The 13521-nt window shown below is 39.1% G+C and overlaps 1 long non-coding RNA gene across 1 annotated transcript; it reads left to right on the forward strand.

The window, feature by feature from the left end:
- Positions 1-5168: 5168 nt before the first annotated feature.
- LOC107768082 (uncharacterized) lies at positions 5169-6939 on the forward strand. Its single transcript, XR_001644072.2, has 2 exons — positions 5169-5609; positions 6484-6939. It is a non-coding gene; the product is annotated as an uncharacterized LOC107768082 (long non-coding RNA).
- Positions 6940-13521: the final 6582 nt, after the last annotated feature.

Raw genomic sequence — 13521 nt, forward strand, 5'->3', positions numbered from 1 at the left:
TCTTCGAGCATTGGATGTTATTCCCGACGTCAGCTATTCCATGTAATACTCTATTTTACCGTGTGGGTTGTGAGAGGGCTTGATTATTCACACATGTGTTATGGTCCCGTGTAGCTTGTGGTGTTATATGAATAGGATGGCTATCGAGATGCAGGTCATTTATCGCACCTTAGTCGTGCCTGGGTTTTGTAGCGTATGGCGCTATCCGTCTCCCCAGGGTTGTATTTTTGCACTTGGCGTGCTTGTGATCGATATTCGAGTATTTTGTAGGTATAAGAATTATGGTTTGATGGGTATTTCCTTATTTTTTGTTATGTGTGGATCGGGTGGCACGCCACCACGGGTATGTTGTTTGGATCGGGTTGCACGTCGCAATGGTATCATGTGTGGATTAGGTTACACGCCGCAACGGTGAGATGTTGAGTACGGTTCCCTATATCTATTCTTGTGTATTTCATTTCTCATCCTTTGAGAAGGGTTCATAGCATCTGTTCGACCATTTTATTCGTTACGCGAGCTGGGTAATTCTTTTCCAGAGTTTGTTCCTCCTTATGGGTCATATTCAAGTTGTGGCTTGTCGGCGCATTGATGGCGTCATATGAGATCTTGGTTAGTGTTTAAGGTGGCTTATTGCCTGAGCAGCTTGTACTGGGTGAGACGGGATTATTGGACCTAAAATCGGTGCAATCAGATGTATATAAGGTATATTAAAGGGCAAATATCGTTATTCAGTTCAGAATGAGGTAATGGTTCTTGTCAGGAAGAGAGACTCCATGATTTGTTGATTCGTCAGGTGGTTATCAGTTTCTACACATCTCTTCCGTCGTGGCAGTATTGCGAGAGTTTGAGCAGGGCTTATATGTGTTATGAGGTGTATTGCAGGCACCGGGTTTGTGAAATTGCAGCTATTGTGGTCGTAGGATGTTATTATGGTCCAGTAACTTATGTGGTGCATGGTGTGATTTTAGCAGAGGAGCATGATCATGTTGGGTATAGTGTCTGGTGATTAATGCGGTGTTTGTATGTTGGAATCAGGTCTCGTGGTGGATTTCGAATGTTGGAATTTGGCACTAAGGCTTGTTGGCTAAGGTAAAAGAGAAGATCTTCAGTCTGGCTTGAGCTAATGTGCTCAACTGGGTTGTGGTGGCATGGGTAGGTGCACACGGTGTTGAACAGTGATTTCGGGGCAATTCCGGGACAGTCCTTGGCACGTTCGAGGGCGAACGTATGTTTAAGTAGGGGACAATATAACAACCCGACCGGTCATTTTGAGCTCTAGCGTGTTGCTCGGCGGTTTGAGGCCTTGAGTAGCTTCACTTCATGTTTTATGACTTGTACGCGTAGTCATAATCGAATTTCGGGAAGTTCAGAGTTGATTCGGATGGAAAATTCTAATTTCGGAAGCTTTAAGTTGGAAGAATTGACTAAGGTTTGACTTTTGAGTAAATGACCTTGGAATCGGGATTTGAAGGTTCCAATAGGTTCTTATGATGATTTCGGACTTAGGCGTATATTCGGGTTAAGTATCGCGCGGTCCGGGAGCATTTCGGCGCATATTGTGGAAAGTTGGCATTTTGAAAGTTTTAGAATTGCATAAGTTTGGTTTGAAGTGTATTTTGATGTTATCGATGTCCGTTTGAGGTTCCGGACCTTGGAATAGGTTCGTATCATGATTTATGACTTGTACGTAAAGTTTGGCGTCATTTCGGAATGTTTAAGTATGAATCGGACGCATTCGTCGAAGTTTTAAAGTTTAAAGAAAGGTTTCGATTCGTAGTTTTGATGTTGTTTCTTATGATTAGAGGCCTCGAGCAGGTTTGCGTCATGTATTGGGACTTGTTGGTGTGATCGGACGGGGTCCTGGGGCCTCGGGTGAGTTTCAGAGGGGCTATAGGTCTTTTCGCTATGTTTGGACTGTTGTTTGTTGAGGTCTGGTGCATCCTTCTTCGCATTCGCGAAGGTCTGTGGGGCGTTTGGCCATTTTGTTCATCGCGTTCGAGGTTGGGGGTGTGCGTTCGCAAAGCCTTGGAGGTGGCAGTGCTTCACGATCGCGAATGGGTCTATGCAATCGCGTAGACAGGCAGACAGGAGGTGGAACCAGGGGTTTGTTCTACACGTTCGCATGTCTGGTGTCGTGTTTGCGAAAGGGCGGAGGGGTTGGTCACCATGTTCGCAACCGATGCATCATGTTCGTGTAGGGGAGTTTTAGAGTTGGGGCGAGAATGCTCTTTGCGAACGCGAGAATAAGGCCGCGTTCGCGAATAAGGAGGTGTTGGGCAGTGTCTTTTTAAAGACGGGAGTTTGGCTCATTTTCACTCCATTTCTTTATGGGAGCCGACTTTGGGAACGATTTTGGAGCACCATTTTCATCATCAGCTAGGAGGTAAGTGATTTCTTCTCATTGTGAGTTAAATACATGAATTATACATGGATTGGAACATAGAAATTGGTGGAAATTGTGAGATTGTGAAGAAAACCTAGAATTTGGTATTTTTGGAGTTTTACCACGAAATTGGACATGGAATTTGGAATAAGTCAGATATTTGAGTTCGTAATGTTATGGGTAAAGTTTATTTTTGAAAAATTTCATAATCCGCGCACGTGGGCCCGAGGGTTGACTTTATTGACTTTTCGAGCGGAGTTAGGAATTATTATAAATTGATTAATTATAAGGATTGGAGTATATTTTGATTGAGTTGTACATTGTTTGACTAGTTTCGCTTTGAATTGAAGAGTTAGAGAGGCGTTGGAGTCTGTTATGGAACTTCAGAGCGAGGTAAGTCTCATGTCTAACCTTGTTAGGCGAAAACTACCCACTAGGTGATGTAATTATTATGTGCTACTAGTTGTGGGTGTTGCGTACGTACGAGGTGACGAGAGTCCGTACGTAGCTAAAGCATGTTTATGTCTGGGTAGACTTAGGACCCTATTATGAAATATTTGAATTATTTGAACTCATTCTGCTTGCTTAACTAATTGAAATTATAATTGAACTTGATTTAGAAATTACTTATATATTAGGCCGAGGCTTATCACCTTGAGTTTTTGGCAAGTTATTTGAGAAACGGTAAAGGTTATACTCACCTTGTGTTCATATACTGTATCATAAGCTCGTGTCTCGTAATTCGATAATTCCTTTCCTTCTTTGGAGTGAGTTGGACGCCTCGGCAGGATTATGTACCACACTCTCATGGGAGCGGGCCATTCGTCTCGACAGTATAATAGATGCATCTATGGTTCCTACCGCTCGACCCTCGGCAGTGTACACGTTATGATGGAATTGGGCCGATTTCCTTGGCAGTATCATATTCTTTCTGAGATCTGGTCGTACGACCTCGGCATAATCGTGTGTTATATCGCTAGCTGTCCGAATATTCACGAGATTTTCCTTCCACTGATGCCTTGCACTTTATATGGTAGTTCATTATCCGTTTGATATTGGCACTTGATATTTTTGAGTTGTTGAGATAGTATACGAGATTGAGAAATTGATATCGTTAAAAGAAATTTTGGAAGATTGTGTTAGCTACAAATTTACCTTAGTACTATTGTTGTACTCTTATTTATTTATGATTTACCATATTGATTTATTGGACCACTAGTATGTATCGATGTCGACCCCTCGTACTACTTCTCCGAGGTTAGGCTAGATACTTACTGGGTACGCGTTGATTTACGTACTCATGCTGCACTTCTGCACTAAATGTGCAGGATCTGACAGGTTCATTTGTTGATCATCTTGGTGCATAGGCGTAGCTGTTGAGGAGACTTTATATGAGCTGCACTCCAGGCTATGCATCGCAGTCCACAGAGTCTCTATCGCACTATTTATTTTATCCTGTCTTATTTATATTCCAGACAAATGTATTATTATTGTACTCCTTAGTAAATGCTCATGCATTTGTGACACCGGGTTTTGGGATATTCTGTAAATTGTTTTGGTTTTACCTAGCATTGACACACCTTTATTACTTATTCTATTTAAATTGTAAGTTCCCATGATTCTAAAGCGTTGATTTCTTTATCTAATAAGATTCACGATTTTGAAAGTATTAAGCATAGTTTAAAAAATTGAAAGTTCATCGTTGGCTTGTCCAATGGCTACGTTGGGCACCATCATGATTTATTGTGGGTTTTTGGGTCGTGACAAGTTAAAAGGTAAACTAAAATATTGGGATTCTGCTTGGTCGAATGAAGGAAAAAGCTGTTATTGCAAAGGTAATATACTTTTCAAGGATGTGCTGCCTTAGACAAGACTTTTCTATCTTATGGACATGTTTATAGTGATGGAAGAGTTTAACATCCGATACTGTATGCCTTTTGCGCTAAAGTCATATTATGATAATACTAACACATATTGAGATTCAAACTCCTCTACTTATATAACATAGAATCAATAAGTTCCTCTATTAGTTATTTCGTGTAACACTATCTTTTTGTGTCTTCTTTGGCTGAATTCGTAGTTTGATGCATTTCAACCTAAAAGCCTTCTATATTTGTCTCTCATTCACTGAAATTATTGAGTAAGAGAAACAAGATACTGAAACAGTACAACCTCTTTCCATTTTTATATAACATCAACAACAAATGTTAGCAGACAGTGATGAATCATGGTTTTAGCTACGCATGCCACACCATTAGTTTGTCAAGACTTCATTAATGACAACGCTGTCGCATACAATGCCTTTATTTTTTCCTCTTTTTCTAATTCTAGATCTATTACATTGGTTGATATTCTCTACTGATTATAAAATAAATTATTTGTAATACAAAGATTTTGTGTCTTGATTCAATTATATTTTCAGCAGTTATAATACTGTCAAGCTTTATCATATACAAAATACCAAAAACCTAATCGCTTAAAAATATGAATGTTGGGCCCATGCAAGTATGATCCATATCCATCTAGTAAAGAAGAAAAAGCGAAGTGGGCCGTCAGCTTGTTATTTCGAAATGGGTCACGATTTAGGCGACCCAGTTCCCTTATGCAGACCATAACCCGTTCAAACACCAGCCCATTCATTTTTCAACCCGGTCCAGTCCTTCACTAACCAAAATGACACCGCTTCAGGACGCCTTTTATCTCCATCGTCCCTCAAACAAGATCCAATGGCCTGGAACTAGCCTTTTGTTCCCATAAAAGTATCCTAAATAGCCTACCCCACCCCAAGAGACCCCGCTCAGACTCCTCCTCACCCTCACTGTTGTCCACCGCTCGCTGCCCGCCAAAAATCGTCCACGGCGGCGGTACCACTCCAAACCACCCCAAATTGTCACCCTACAATCCCTAGCCCTTCATCTGTCTAAATCCACTACTCGTTTCTCTCAAATTCCACCCAAATTCCACGATTAGTAGATCTAGGTATTAAAACCAAATTTGTCCCTTTTTCAATTTCTCAGCCTTTTTTAATTCGTTTTGACTTGAAACTTACGTTGATCGATTGCTCTTGACGAGAGCAATTGATTGGCGTTAGTTTTAGCTCACTTCCAGGTCACCAGAGATCGGTCAAATCTCGTTGACCGGCCAGAATTCACTCTTCTCCATTGCTCGCCGGAGTCTTTTCACCATTGGATTTCAACTCACTCACCGGATTTGTTTATGTTGACTGGTATACTACTTTTTCCATTTTCTCTAATTTTGTCTAATGACCACATATTGACATTTATATTTAAGTAGGTTTAATTAATAGTTTGGATTAATTGGTGATTAGTTGTTTGATTTTAGTTTAGTTGCATATTTGGTCAATTGCTTTATAATTAATTAAGTTTTGATTGCATATGAGATTGTTTGTTTGCAGTAGATTATTGATCTGTTCTAGTTCATTTGGGCAAAAGAATTGGCCTGCCATTTTTTAACAGGCCGGCCAGTTAAGTGGGAGTTTAGGTATGAGCCTGTTAGTCAGAGGTAAATATAAGGATAAAAAGATAAAATTAGGGAATTACTTGAAGTAATTTTTAGCTTAATCGGTGGAGAAGCTTCTAGAAGAGAGTAAAAAGGACCTGTTAGCAATAAAAAGCTGGAGAGGTCGGGGGTGAGGGAGAAAAATAGCAGAAATTAGGAGGGGTAAAAGAAAAGGGAGCAAACTAAAAGATGCTGAAATTTATTCTATATAACAGACTGCTCACATTCACTATGATATTCACACCCATTCACTCTCATACATTCTCACTCACGCACTTCTTACCAAAGAGAGATGAAAACAGGTTTTGAAATTCAAAATTCCCTTTCTGAGATTTGAAATTTCCAGCTTTAAAAACTGAGAGGAAAAACACAAAAACAATAAAAGTTTAGGCTGATTTTCATACTCAAAAATGATTAACTGCTATTGATTGATTCAAGAAGGTCTTCTATACTATTTTCCTAGATTTTCATGTAGTTTTTAGTCCATATTTGAAGTTGTGTTGTGTTCTGCTTAGTTGAGTCCTGTCCTTTTATCTCTCGCTTTTATTGGGCTAATTGTAGCCTGGTTTATTACTATCCAGGTACTTCTTTCAGTCTCAGATCATGTACTTGCCAATGTGGATGCCATGACGTTATAAAATCTGCCTCAATTTATTCATTTATGTGTTCCTTAGATATTCCTTCACGTCTAATTACAAATTCGAATTGAGTTTGAATTGTCTGATGTAGCTAATGTCTAAAGCATATTGTAAACCTAAGTAACTACTGAGAGGATGAGTATGAGATTTGATCTCGTGACTTGTATGAATAATCTAGGGCTGAAATTGCCATTGGTGTGTTTTGATATCGTATGTGGAGTTTCACTGATTTACTATTAGATTTGTAACTAGAAGATGAAACATTAGCTAATGTTGAAGTTTGGGAGTTTGGCCTGTACCAGGCCTGACTCAAAGTTTTATAGGCGTGAAGTGTCCATGTGTATAATAGTTGACTCTATTTTAATTCCCATAGTTTAAAATTTGAAGATCGCTTTGTAATTTATTGATTCTGTGTATAGCTAATTTGAAAAGCCTGTAATAACTCGGTTCACCTAATTGTTGTAATTAGCAAAATCAGTTAGGTTAATAGCTGAACATTTGGGTTATGACCTCTTAGAATTAATTGGGCCTGCTAATCGTTTAACCCATATTGTTTGAGGGTATGTAACTGGTGTGGATCTACTGAAACTTGTTCAATCAAGCTTGTCATACTGGGCCCATTATTAGGCCCAGTTCGAAATAACAAATGATTTGGGGTTTATCTCTTGAAATTATGCGAACTTTGTTTGGGCCATCTATGTTGAGCCCATTCCCTATCGCGATCTGGACTCACGCTGCATTACGCTCATGTTTTCTTTGCAAATCAAGCCAATAATATTATTCATTTATTAATTAAAGAAAACGCGGTCATCTCTTGTTTCTATAAATGCAATGTGTTAAGATTGGGTTTGTTTACACATTTAGGGATAAATAAATAAATAAAATCACCCCTTTTGAGTTCACAATGCTTTTCCATAATCATGCCTCACATTAATCATAAATTAGTTTAGACTAAACAATTTTGAACACTCATAGAATGCTTTAGGCGCGCTTTTAATCTATTATCGTGATTATGTACACGTTCGCGTTACATAATTATGATCCCAAAATAAATCAAGATACGCGTCCGCCGACTTTGGCCAAACAATCTTAATAATTAATTATGTGTTATTAATCGTGTACACGTACGCGTGATATGATTTTAGCACACTAAATAAAATGGATTTACACACACGTGGTTCGTTTCAAGATAATTTCATAACGCCATAATCAAGTAAATTAAATACGGTAAAAGGTTAAAATGCACATAGGTTTTAAAATACGTAATTAGCAGTTAATCAAGCCAAGTTATGTGTGTAAAGCGATCGTGCTAAAATCACGGAATCTGGGAGTGCCTAACACCTTCTTCCGGATTAACAAAATTACTTGCCCGGTCTTCTGTGTTTCGCAGACTTAAACAGAGTCAATTTCCTTGAACTGCAATTTTAAATTAAATGGTGACTTGGAACACCGTAAATAATTATTCCAATTGGCGACTCTCAAAACTAAAATAAATAATCTCATTTCAATAATGTCACTTAAAGTGAAAAAATGCGTTTTGCCGTAAAAAGAAGGTGTGACAGCTCTGGCGACTCTGTTGGGGACAAGAACCCAGAACTTCTGGTTCAGGGTTCAGAATTTAAGCTTGTAATGTGATATCTACTTGGTTTTATTGATTATATGATATTACTGTGTTTGTGGGCCTAATGTGCTAAATGTCTCTCATTTACCGCTTTGATACTATTTGAACTGTATTAAGTTGTCTTCTTACGCCCCCCTTCCAAGTCTTCTGAATTTATGGTGCACACGTGCGTGTGGCCCACTTTTCTATTAGAGGTCCTTCCAATTAGAATGGGATTGGTTCAATAGCTAGGTTGGGTAGACTTTCGCGCTCCCGGTACGCTGCTCCCACCTCGGCTCGAGCTGTCCGCTTGGGTAAGCCAGGTCTAAAACATCTCCCCTTAGGAATTAGACCTAGAATAACATAGCCTCATGCCAGATCCCTAGTAGGAACGTTTCTTTGCATCACGTGCATTTGACTTAGGGGACTCAACACAGGGGTTGGGTCCGTCTAAGACAGTTATACCCAAAATTACAAGACCATCGTGATGCATCTTGCGTGCTACTTGTACATTTGTTCGATCTGGTTTGCATGTTGACTTGCTACTAAAATAGGGAAACAAATCAAGAAAACCCAGGAGAAAGAATATAGGAGAGAGAAAATTTACCCGATTCCTGAAAATATTGATATTTTAAAAAACATATCCTGAAACTCTGCCGAATTTTTAGAAGGTTGTTGCAAAATGAGCCCAATTTTTCAAATATGAGATTGCCCCCCTGTTTTAGGAAACCTTACCGAACTACGCAAGTCTGATTCTCACAGGATGTGAGATACATAGGCAACCTTCATCGGATCAGGCCCCAACTTTCATAAATTCAAAAAATATTTTCTTTTAATTCTTTCTTTATAAGTCTCTTCTTAGAAAATCCCAAATCAAAAATCTAACCCAAAAATATTTTCCTTCTCAGAAAAAACAAAAAAACAAATCAAAATACACAAATATGTTTTCCCTTCTATAGAAATTTTCTCCCAAAAAATTCAAAAACAAATAGAAAAACTAAAAATCAAAAATATTATCTTTCTTATTTAGAAATCTTTCTTTCGTAAATTTCATGAAAAATTGAAAATTGAAGTCCAAAAATATTTTTGCTTTTCTTCAGAAATTCGCTTTCGGAAGTTAAATAAAAAACTCAGAAATCCAAAATATTTTCTTAGAAGTTTTTCTCTCGGAAAATTTAGAGGCAACATTCAAAATCCCAAAAAAATAAATTCTTTGTTCTAGAAAACAAAAGAGAGAAAACGAGTCGAAATCCAAACAAAAATATTTTCTTTCTACTTTTGACATTCCCAAAAATTCAAAACAAAAGAAAAAGAAAAAGAAAAAGAATCTTCACAAGTCTTTCTTTCAAATTTTCAAAAAAGAAAAAGAAAAAAAGATTCAAAATCTAAAATATTTTTCTTTGATTAGGAGCTATTTGTCCCTGAACTACATAATGGTTTGATTCATGCGGCGTCATGATACGTAAGCAATCTCAATCGGATGCGATTATAGCCATAAATAAATGGAGTAAAAAACAAAACAAAAAAAAAAGAGAAAAACAATGAGTGACAAAAGCAAAAAAGAAAATAAAGAGAGTGATAAAACCAAAAAAAGAGAAGGAAATGAAAGAAAAAGAGGTATATAGTGGAAAGGAGATAATAAAGTAGGGATGAAAAATGCAACCGTTCAAACACATGATAGAAGCGTTTAACTGTTAGGTGTATTGCATCCTAACATGCGATTTCCTATCTCCCAAATGCTTCGATCTAACAATTTTGTTGTGTGTGCCCAAAGCCAGGTTCTATTTTAGGTGGTAGATTTTATTGGTATTCTGGCTTCTCATCCATATTTCACCAGGTTAAAGGGAAATGTTTCGATGGTCTCTGAAAGTAACCTTCCGATTACTAATCCCGAGGATAGCCCGGCACCGGCTATTCAGCTGCCAGAATGTTATGCCTCCGCGTGTTGGAAATTCTAGATGCTTAGTCTAATGGGAAGGAACCACCGAGTGTTATCCCTAGATTTTTCGAGTTAATCCCTAGACCGAGCGGGGCTACTATCGTCCCTATGACCAACCGTTCATCCCGTATGGATACTCGTCTATGCCCACTAATGGTCTTGGAATGCCTTCTGTTGTTCTCCCCCAGGTGCCGGTTTCAAGGGCACTGCCAGCAGTGTTCTCTGCAGCACCAGTCTTCACCACAGCACAACCAATAATATCTTGGTCGTATGTTGAGCCTCCAACTTTCACCTTTCAATGTCCAATATTTCAACCAAAAATAACCTATGTCACCCCGGACTCATTTACTCAACCTCCACAATATGAGTTCCATGTTGAGCAAAAAAAGAATGATCAAGAAACCCGAGCAGGAGGAAATAGCTCGGAAGATGAAAACCTTGGAACAAACACTAAAAAATATGCTGGGCCTAAGCGGCCAAAAGAGTGTCTCATACTCTGACATGTGCATATTTCCTCATGTCCACTTGTCGGTTGGCTTCAAGACACCAAAGTTTGAAAAAATACGACGGGCACGGAGACTCGATCGCTTATCTAAAATGGTATTGCAACCAGCTAAGGGGTGCTGGTGGAAAAGAAGAGTTATTAATATCTTATTTCGGAGAGAGTCTTATAGGGATAGCTTCCGAGTGGTACATGGATCAAGAGATCGTCCATTGGCATGTCTAGGATGAACTATCCTGAGACGTTGTCTGCCAGTTCCAGTACAACGTGGACATTGCTCCTGATAGAAATTCGTTGTCCAATCTGATAAAGAAACCTATGGAAAGTTTCTGTGAATATGTTGTCAAGTGGCGAGAGCAGTCCACGAGGATAAAGCCTCTAATGGATGAAGCGGAGATGGTTACGGTCTTTCTGCAGGCCCAAGAGTCAGACTACTTCCAAAATATGATGTCGGCTATGGGAAAGGCATTCGCTGAGGCCATCAAAAATGGGGAGATGGTTGAAAATGGTTTAAAAACAGGCCGAATCTTAAGTCAGGCCGCCTTCAAAGCCACATCACAGGCCGTTCAGAACCGCTCGGAGGGTTCGGCAAACATAAATAGGAGAGGAGAGGGAGCCATGATGGCTTTGAGCTAGAGGGGGGCCAAAGGTCATTCGACCAATCATATATGCCTCCTAAGGTCCCACAACACTATTACCCCCATCAAGATGCTACTTATGCCATGGCACCGCCTCACTATGGGGTGATGAACGCGCAACCTTACACGCGGCAATAACATTAAACACAAAATCGAGCTCCACCTCTCAAAAATGCATGTCCCTACCAAGATCCATATAATCCCTAACGAAAGGTTCCCTAATACAATCCTTGCCCAAAAGAGCCTCCCAAATGGAATCAATTCACCCATATTGGTGAATCGTATTCAAGTTTGTTTCAAAAGTTAATCAGGCTAGGTCTGTTGCAGCTAGTGGCCCCGAATCGGTCGAACCCTGAGTCCCTATTGTACCGAGCTGATGCTAGATGTGAATACCACTCTGTAGCAGTGGGACACGATACAAAGGACTGTTGGACCCTCAAGAGGGCAGTTGAAGAGTTGATTGACACTAAAAGAATCGTTCTTAGGGATGAAGAGGCTCCCAATGTGACCAACAATCCTTTGCCTACTCACAATAATGGGCCAGTCGTTGGAATGATTTGTGATGATAGGGAATTTGATCCGGCACTGAAAGCCATAGTAACCATCGCCGTAAGAGAAGAGAAACCTAAAAACGGGCACCAAATCTAAAAAGTTCCATGTCAGATGTGAGTCCGGTAGCCGGTCTTGATGTTCTTTCTACGTCCAAATTATATCAGGGGTAACCCTGATGTTTTACTTTATTGTCTTACTTTCTGATGTAACCCCTTCTATCTTTTAAAATTCCAATAAATGAAATCAGTATTTCATCTTCCATGAATGTCTCTTTTCTTACTCTTGTCACTTTTTTTTACTTTTTTTCTAGTTCGGTTAAATGCAAATTTTAATAATATGACATGCTTGCAGACTTCATGCCCAGACCCTAAAATGCTGTCAGACCTCAAAATAATGAATCAAGAAGTAGAATGCAATGAGAAATTAAGGCTTTTAAGGAAATAAACAAGAGAATTAGAACAGTAAGACTAAGATAAATCTAAATGGAAGCGTGCACATATCAATGGGTGCCACCCTTTGCTTGTTGGTTTACGACACTGAAGCCGTACTACTTGCGGTACTTGAAATTCCTTCTCTTTGGATCATTGTCGAAGCCGAGATCGATGATGAAGAATGGGGTCAAAACCTGGTTAGAACAACTCACATTGATTGATGAAAAATAATTGGCCATAGTTTGTCACGGGCAGATGTACCAACAAAGAATGGCCCACGACTACAGTAAGAAAGTGTGACCCAGATAGTTTGAAGTGGGGCAACTCTTTTTGAAACATATTCTTCCACATCAGGAAGAAGTTAAAGGAAAATTTGCCCCAAATTGAAAAAGTCCATACATTATCACAAGAGTATTACCAAATGGAGCATTGTACTTCGAAACACCGAAGGAAATGTCCCTGAAACAATTGTCAAATGCAGACGAAGTCAAAAGGTATTATGTTTGACCCTCTATGCAGTATTAATATTCTCCGGTTGGGATGAAGACATCTTTTCTTCTTGCTACCTAAACACTATCAACCCTTTGCAAACCCTTTGAGTCAGTTACCCTTTCCTTGATCATACTCTTTGGAACCTTTCATGTAAAAAGAAAGAAAAGAAAAAGATACGAGAAAAAAAGATTTGGAAAATCAAAAAAAAAAAAGAAAAAAAAAAGAAATGAAAAAAAAAGGAAAAAAAAAAAGAGTTTGTGTTAATTGAAAAACGCTCGACCTGAATCTGAAAAGGATACATAGGCAGCCTCATTCTAGGATTCGGTCACATCAAAACAAAAATCCATATTCCCCCAAAAGTGAAAACTGGGGCAAATGTTATAATGGTTCAGCAATGGTTTCGCCCGAAAGGTTCTAAAGTTGTAATTCAATCCAAATTCTTTTTACCCAAATCCTTTTCAAGTCCTTCTGATCAATCGGCGAGAATATTCAAGAATTATAGGATGCAGTTACTTGGATCTGATGCAACCAAATGAGAGAAATAAAATGAGAGTCATATTGGTGAAAACCCTCACAGGCACTGTCGGGCGATGGCGAGAAGAGAAATAAGAGAGGTCAGCTAGTGAAAACCCGCAAAGGGAACTATTGATCGAAAAGAGGATCCATGCCGCCATGGCATCAACACAGTCCTTGACAAGGTTTCTCGGTTTCAAGGCAAACGTTGTGATGAGTTTCTAAGAGTCAAACGATTTACATAGATCAAGCATCCAGTCCAAAAGGCATGTCATGTTCCTTGAAGTTCGTTGTACTCCCAGATAATTCCATCT

This window comes from Nicotiana tabacum, chromosome 21 (assembly GCF_000715075.1).
Source record: "Nicotiana tabacum cultivar K326 chromosome 21, ASM71507v2, whole genome shotgun sequence".
Taxonomy (NCBI): Eukaryota; Viridiplantae; Streptophyta; class Magnoliopsida; order Solanales; family Solanaceae; genus Nicotiana; species Nicotiana tabacum.